The sequence below is a fragment of the Alligator sinensis genome, unplaced genomic scaffold (assembly GCF_000455745.1).
Source record: "Alligator sinensis unplaced genomic scaffold, ASM45574v1 scaffold643_2, whole genome shotgun sequence".
Classification (NCBI taxonomy): Eukaryota; Metazoa; Chordata; order Crocodylia; family Alligatoridae; genus Alligator; species Alligator sinensis.
The window spans coordinates 39,201-47,617 of record NW_005842588.1 but is presented as its reverse complement, the minus strand read 5'-3'; the positions used below and the strand labels follow the sequence as shown (position 1 = coordinate 47,617).

Genomic DNA, 8,417 nt, shown 5'->3' with positions numbered 1-8,417 from the left:
GGCTTATATAAGGCAGCTGGATGAAGATGCAGGGTTGCTGGGGAGGTATGTGAGGAATTTGAGATAATGAAGAAACTTCACTCTTTTCTCATCTGCAGACTTCAAATGGCTTTGCTTTGCAGTGGAATCTCAGTTTCCTTCTTGTGGAGAGCCAGCAGAAGCTTTATAAAGGCTGGGGGGGGGGGGGTGTGCAAACCCAGCAATTAGGTAGTTCAGCCTTTGCCTTGGGTTCCCCTTCCCTATTAATTTAAGACCTGAAGAAGAACACCTTGTATTCGAAAGCTTGTCTCTTGCTGTATCCCAACGATGCAGTAGATCTAATAAGAGCTGTCACCCAAAGAAATCCTTGCCTCTTGGACCATCGTACCAAAGTTACATAGCCTAGTAACAAAACATCTACTCTAACTTGTCTTCCCAGCTATTTTCCCTTCTCCTCTTGGTAGGAACTTTTCTTTACATTTCAGCAAGGTGAGCAAAGCGGCGGGGAAAGGGAGAGGCAACAGTTCTCTCTAGTTGTGTCCATGGAGCTGCACTTTCTACACTGCAGAGATCTTTTACATTCCAGTCTGTCTGAAAGTGGGGCTGTGTTCTCCTTCATGGAGGAGCAGGGGGAGGGGTTTGCAGATGAATTCGAAAACTAGGATTGGGGCTAGTTCTGAGTGCTTCCTGGTTGATTTCATGGCTGGGATTGGGGCTAGTTCTGAGTGCTTACTGGATGATTTCATGGCTATGTGGCACCCGGGAGAGCAGATCAAGGAAGTTGTTAGGGTGGGGGAGGGAAAGGATTACAAACAAGTTTGGCAGCTGGAAGAGGATTTTTTTTCTGTAATGCTGCGTACGTACTCTCTTCCACTCCTGACAACCATGGGCCCCTAGGTAAATCCTCAGCCAGCCACAGGTGAGTAATCACTGCAATTGCACAGTGAACCCGCACTGCCTTGTGACTTGCACCTTTTTTTCCCCCTTGACCAATCCAGGGTTTGAACCTTTGAGGCAGCATTTAGGTAGGAGCATACTTCCAATGTCACAGGGATGGCAGCAGCCACAGAGCAATCTGGCATGGGTATTTAAGCTTAAAAAGGGAGAAAAAGACTATGTGCATTTTTCTTTTGTGATGCCCCATCTCCTCCCCCATCAGGGAGGCTAAATGTTAATTGGGACCGTGGTAAGATCATGACTAAGAAAATAAATGAGATGTTTGTTTTCAAATGACCATACGGACCCCATTCCATCAATGTTTGTCTCTGTGGCACTGTGTCCCCATGAGTTGTCGCACTGAGGTCAAATGGAGAATGTGTGTAAGGGTTTGCAGGATCAGGGTCTAGGGCAACCCTTTCAGCAGGCCCAGTCTTGTACTTACTTCTCCATGGAAAGACCCTGTTCTAAGGGATGGCTGACACGAATGAGATTACTCACCTATATGATAACACAGAACACTGCAGGATCACACACAGAGAGGTGTATGTTAACCACCTTGTGAAATGCAGAGTGGGGTTTTCAGGTTGGGGGATCCTCTGAGAAAGAGGTCTCCAGGGAGGGGCATACACCACCACTTGATTGCATCTAGAAACTGAGAAGGGAGCTGTGATAGGAAGCTGTGACTGGAAGAGTTTTGACAGCCTCCACTGTGTAATTTCATTGAACACTCTGGGGTCTGTTTGGAAAGATAAATCCTTTGCAATGCAGTGCTACAGAGCCATCATAAGGGAACTGCAACAAGGAGCTGGATATGTTTGTTGTTTGCTACCGTGGAAATACGTTCTAGGTGGGAAGTGAATAGTATGCCAGACCCAGGTCCTGATGGTGGAGACACTGCATTTCAGAGCTGGAAAGTGAATACTGGCAGTGACTGAAGATTTACCTGCAAAGTTTTGTCCCTTCCTGTCCCTCCCCCCCCCCCCCCCCAAAAAAAAAAAAAAACAACAACAACAAAACGAACTGCAAGTGAATCAACATAAACTAAAGCGGGTGAGCCCTGCTGTTCCAGAGTAATGTGGCCTGCTTTGCTGTACCTTAATCCTAAGCGTCCAAACAGGGGGTGAACCTGCTTTCATCTGTACATGTTGACTTCCCACTGGGGGTTGAGTTGCCTGAGCTTTCCTGAGTATCTCCATGCAGGCCAGCCCTAAGAACAAATCTGATCAATCCCTTGCATAATTTCCAAGGATAAGCAAGCAAAAGGCAGGCTGATCCCTGCTGGTGCCGGTGTTATCAGGATCCAGAGCTAGTGGCATTTCACAAGGGCTGTGCATTTGCTATACAGGATAACCTGGTGGATGGAAAGCACCATTTAAATTATAGCCCCTGTGCTTAGCAGGCTGCTAGTCTTCCTGCCTTAAGTAACTTCAGCGGAAGATTAAAAAGAAGGAGAAAGTTGCACCACGATCTAGAATATCCTGCCCAAATTGCAGATCATCAAGGGAGATACAGGACTGAGCCAAAGCCATTAGTATGATAACAATCTTTCTGGCTCCACCCATTTTAGCATTACAAAGGCACCCTCACCCCTCAGTTTGTCATCATGAGTCAGAAAGCCATTGCATATAAAAGCTGGCCTTGCAGCTGGAAGGGTATGGTCACTCTGGGAGGACAGCTAAACAGGCATCACTGCTTCTGGGCCAGGCCATCTGTCACATTTGGACATCCAACAAGACTATTTGGGTAATTCAAGCTTGTTTATAATCTGATTGAATGGTGTCTTTAACTCAAGGGACCAACCTGAGCAGGAAATTCATCCCTGTGTAATATTGCATTGTTTGTAAAATAGGCTTTGTCTAACAAGCCTGTTGCTTGTTGAGTATTATGTTTGGCTGTAGAGGTTGTACAAGAGATATGTTACTGTGTAGATATACTGCTTTTGACTTGGTACTCAACAACTTGCAGGTTAAAAATGTGACATAATGCAACATCAAAAAGCATGCAGTAAGTGGATGAAGACCAGGTCAACAGAGAGCTCAAAGAGGGACTGTATGTGAGGAATCATCAGTGAATGGCAGTATTTCTATTAGGTTTTCCTGGGCAGTCAGTTCTAGGCTATTCAGTGTATTAATCAGTGATTTAGAAGTAGAGGTCAAATCACTACTGATGACACTTTGTGAATGACACAAAGACTAGCTAAATAACAGTGATGGCCTGGCAGAGGGATTATCAATCCAAGCCCTCAGAAGTCATAAGATTGGCTGAAAAAGCATGAGGCCCCCTAAAAAATACTTTCGGGGGTTTCCTCAGTTGCTTTTTCATCTTTAGCCCTTAAGGATGCGCTTGCTTGTGTTTTCAAGCTTCCCCCTCCTGCCATTGTGAAACCTAGGAACTTTCATTTTGTAAAGTGTAAGATGAAATTCTCGGGTATTCACATGACTCAAGGGGCAGCAGTTTTAATGAATCCACCAAATACCATGAAACCTAGAATAAAAATGTGAGAGTTGACAATGCTGGGGCAACCGTATAGAGCAGTAGTTTTCAACCTTTTTTCATTTGTGGACACCTTTAGAAATTTCAAATGGAGGTGCGGACCCCTTTGAATTGTAAGTGTGGGTATTCACATACTTTTGAGTGATCGTAGTAATCTCTCGTGAACCAAAGGTTGAAAACCATTGATATAGAGTGATTGGGGTTATTTGGTAAGTGAAGCCCTTTCAAACCAAATGTATTTGGATATAGCCAAATGCCAAGTCATACGTGTAGGAACAAACCACTCTTTACCGGATCTTGGGATGTCCTGACTCTAGGGAAATTCTAGCAGTAGTGATGTACTTGACACAAGTTCCCAGCATGATATTGTGCCAAAAGCATAGTGAGATTCATAGCTGCACAGGTAGGGGAGTAGTGAGTAGGAGCAGATGGTTTTACCCCTGTCTATAGCATTAATGAAACCAATGCTAAAGACTGGATCCTAATCTAGTGCTCCCATTTTAGAAAGGCTGATGAACTATTATAGAGGTTGCAGAAAAGAGCCATAAAAATAATTCAAGGGCTGAAAAATATTCTCTATTGCGACAGATTTGGAGAGCTCAATCTGCTTATCATAAGAACAAAAGGTGACTGATTACAGTTTACCGGTATCTGCATGAGGGGAAAATATTGGGGAGTGAAGGACCCTGTAATGCAGCAAAGAAAGGCAAAGGAAGCACCAAGGGTTGTACAGTAAAATCAGACAGACTCAAATGAAAAGTGAAGCACGTATTTGTATAAGTGAGGGTGATTAACCACTGAAAAAGACTACCAAGGGAGTTGGATTCTCCATCTCTTGATGTCCTCAAGGCTGGTTGAGTCTCCCAAGTACAAGCTATTGGGGTACCTTAATGAAATTCTATGGTCTGTTATGGAGGAGGTCAAAAAGGCCCACAGGAATCATGTAGTCAGGCTCTAAGATCTATGAGTGCAATAAGATTATGCTTTGTTGAAGCAGGCAGTGCCACATGAGTTAAAATCACCAGGAAAACTTTTATGACTAAATGAACAAGGGGATGTTCTGTTCTCTACAGGTTGTGCCTAGTCTGTGCCTATCAGCAGAGTATCTCAGCACCTTACGGTTGTACACTAAGCAACATCTCCAAGCACTGTGCAAACACTGATCCCTAGATCACTCCTGTGAAGCAGGTAGGTAAGTAAATGTCCTGGTTTGATAGATGAGGAAGCTGAAGCCTAGGGAATCACTGATTTACTCATGACCACTAAGTGAATTCGTGGTACACCCAGCTGTAGCTCTTCAGAGAGGGAGTGGGGGGCAGGTGGTTAGCTCCCCAAAAAGACTTAGGTGTGTCCTTGTCTCCCTTGCTTTAACCTGTGGTATGTTATAGGGAATTCTTAGTGTTTGAGCTAGTGTTGCTTGCAATGGGGTGAGGGTTTGAAGTGGATTCCTTTGCTTAATGATTGTTTGCAATTGTAAGTATACATGTAGGTTTCCTATATGATGTGTGGGGAAAGTAAGGTACCTAAGAATTGGATCCACAAATGCCAGCACACCGAGTGGCCTGCTGCATAAGCCAGCTAACAGAAAATGCTGAGACAGATGTCTTGAGTCATCTTAGGGGTTTCAGCATCCTACTTCAGGCTTTGGGTTTCTTACTTCTGAGATCCAGTCCCCTGCATTGGGGTATGCCTTGCTATGCCTTCCTGGACTTGAGGGTCTAGAAGGCCTCCTCCTATCTTTTGTTCCTCTCATCCTATTAGTAAGTCCTCGCTAATTGTTCCTATAGGTGTGAAAAACCATGACTATGCTGCAGACTGCAAGGTCAAACAGAGATACCAGCTAATTTTAAATAAGTTAGCTTGGATACTAGGCATAGCCCAATCATGCTAGCAGGGGGCTCTGCTTGGGCTAATTTACTCTATTCCTCATCTAGCTACGTTAACCCATGCTAAGTGCTGTGTGAGCATAGCTACTTAGCTACAAGTATCCAGGTTTTCTCATTTAAAGTTAACTTGGCATTTTCTATACTGCATAGCAGGCACACATTGGCATACCCCATGTCTAACATTTAGATCCCCTGAATCATCATTTAGCTGCCATAGACCCCTAGATCCTGTAGGCAACCACGTTTTCCTTGGGTGTGTTCCCTGGGTACTGACAGGTCAGCTCCTGGGCATCCCCAAATCTGCCTAAATCCTGACAGTACTTATCAGCTAGGGCCCAGGCCCACAAAAGGACTTAGAATTTAAGGACCCAGATCCAAGACCATGGTCCTCAAAGCCCCTGCCTAACTTGTTAGGTGCGAGAGACCTGGGCTCTGTTTAGTCCAAGGGCATCCAACACCATATATGCCAAGCCCCAAGCCATAAACAAGTCCTGGGTAGGAGCACTCTCCCATTGAAGATGGGCCACTGCAGTAAGGAACACAGGATGCACAGAGCTACAGAGAGAGAGCCTGGCTGTAGCTTTGTGGGGAGGGCCTTTCTGTGGGACTCCTAGATTCTGGTCCCTGTTCTAGGGCCTGCTTATGCATTTTGCATTAATTGAAAAAAAATGCACAAACAGTCCTGGGGTTAGGGCTTTGCATTTGGGGCCTACCTGCTCCCAGGGGAGTGTCCTCACCATGGCTTATGAGAGGCATAGCAAAGCATACCTCAGTCCAGGGGACTGAATCTCAGAAACAGGAGCCCAAAGCCTGAAGTAAGACAGTGAAGCCTCTAAAATGACTCAAGATGCATCTCTCTCAGCATTGCCTGTTAGCTGGCTTACTCAGCAGCCCACTCATTGCTCTGGCATTTGTGGATGCAACTCCTAGGTGCCTTCCATTTGCCATACATTGTATAGGGAGCCCAGACACTTCACTTGGGGCCGTGGATTGCACTAGGTGACAAGGCTGCTTAAAACTAAACCCAGTGGCAGTCCGTGGACATAGCCAAGCTACATTCAGTGCCCAGCCCCTCAAGTTCTCTCTTTAGGAGGTCATGGGAGAACCCCAGAAGCCCAACACAGGTCTTGACAGGGAAGGAAAGATGGGCCTACGTCTCACTGCCACAGAGATTATAAACTCTTGGGTGGAGGGCTCCATGTACAGGCCCTAGCACAGGGAGGCCGTAGGGCTGGCATGTTACAAATAGCACTGACAGCAATACATTGGAGACCACCTACTCAGAGGTGACTGTTTCATGGTATACTGGCCATATAGTTGCAGGACCACAGTCTCACAGCTAAATTTAGTACAGTACGAGTACATTCCTGAGTGGGTGGTCCTGATTCAAGTGTTTGAGCCAGTCATGTCAGCTGTAAGTATTCTCCTCCCATCTCTCACCAGAAAAATGAAACCTACACACTTGCCATACCTGTTACTGACCTGCTTTCTTCTACATGAGGCTGCCTGTAAACCCTTAAAACCCAATTGTGATCTTGTAAAATGCAAGACATGTCCAAAGCAACATATCGCAGTGGCGTCTAAGAACAAGTGCTGCGCAACCTGCGTCCCTACGTGTTCCTGCCCCGACCACCAGGAGTTTGAATGCAACATGCAAGGCTTTAAATATGGAAAGATCCCCCTGGGAGAGTCTTACTACATAGACTTTGCCACCACGAAGTGCACCTGTGTTTCTCCTGGGAATATCTCCTGCACCTCGCTTTGCCCTACGGTTTCTCCCACATGCAAGGAAACAGGAGGAGTGGCTGATGGCTGCCCTCAATGTATCTGTCACATTGAGGATTACAGTTTTGTAGTTGCTGGAAGTACCATCCAAAGAGATGCAGAGACTTGCAAATGTCCCCCTGGAGGTGGCAAGCTTCAGTGCACCCCCTCTAAATCTCACATTGCTAGTACACCCAGCGCCAACACAGAGTAGGCCCTGCTCTCAGCATGAGCTAAGTGTCAGTGCCAAGGGAAGGTCTTTGTGGTTAGAATAGAGGAGAAGTTCAGCAATGTCCTTGGGCAGCTTATGGAAAACTCACACAGAATATAAAAGAAACTGATTGCCTTGCTAGAGGTGTTTTTGGTGGGGTCCCAGTGGCAGAACAGTGAAACCATCTCATGAAGGCTCCAGGGAACATGCCCCACTCTGGATTCATGCCATAGCCTAGTGAGGGACCAACCTTTTCGGCAGGCGTGCCATGAATTAACCCCACACCCTCCCTGAGGGCCCCTCTGATCCCCTTCTCCTGTCCAGTCTGCTGCTCTGTTTTCTGTTCCCAGGCCTGTGCTCCCTGCCCTATCTGCTGCTGTGCTGCCTGTCCCCTCCCCAGTCAGCTGTATGCCACACACAAAGGCTGCTCATGCCACCCCTATCATAGGTCATCCCCTGTCAATCAGGGTTTAAAAAGGTATCTGGTCATTCAGCCTAGCCACATTGCTCCCTTTTGTGCTGATTGCATGCCTTAGCAATGCTAACTTTATGGGCAGCTAAGCTCAACTGGACCTTTGACTTATGGGTGTTTCAAGCTGTCCTATACAATTTAATAAAGAATCAGATTCCTGCTATAGCATTTCATAGAGTTGCTATCCTTTATGATATCTATAAGCCAGTTCAAAGCATTTATAGTAAGGCAACCTTTTTCTGTTTCTCTCTAGGATTTCTCCATGATGGTGTCCAAGGTAGTTAGTGTGATAGAAGGTAGATGCAGGGTGGGAAATGCGGCTTATTTATTTATTTATGGGATGATTACGCTATTTTGTGTGATTGTGTAAATATAGCTGGCGTAGGTAGCAATGCCTGATACATTTCATCACATTTCTAAGCTCCTGTTTGCAGGTGTTTTGTTAAATTTTAACCACTGGGGCTGCAATGTTCCATAGCAGGCATCTGCTTCAGGTTCAGGACATCAGCAAGTATCAGTCCTGCCATTTTTCAGCATGAAGCCAAGGAAAACGACCGCCTTGGAACTGTTTCAAAAGTTTTAGCATCTTTCTGTTTTAGAGCAAGGACTTGGTTCTGGCATGGGGGCTACCCTTGTAGTGGGGATATGCTTTTTGCTGTCTCCTGGAAGATCT

General features: G+C 45.8%; 1 long non-coding RNA gene across 2 annotated transcripts; it reads left to right on the top strand.

Moving 5' to 3' along the window:
• The first annotated feature begins 771 nt into the window (after nt 1-771).
• On the top strand, nt 772-7,985 carry LOC102379300. Of its 2 annotated transcripts, none has more exons than XR_324859.3 (3): nt 772-898; nt 4,485-4,599; nt 6,741-7,985. It is a non-coding gene; the product is annotated as an uncharacterized LOC102379300 (long non-coding RNA). The 2 variants fall into 2 exon arrangements; XR_324860.3 differs by having other exon boundaries at nt 4,485-4,603.
• Nucleotides 7,986-8,417: the final 432 nt, after the last annotated feature.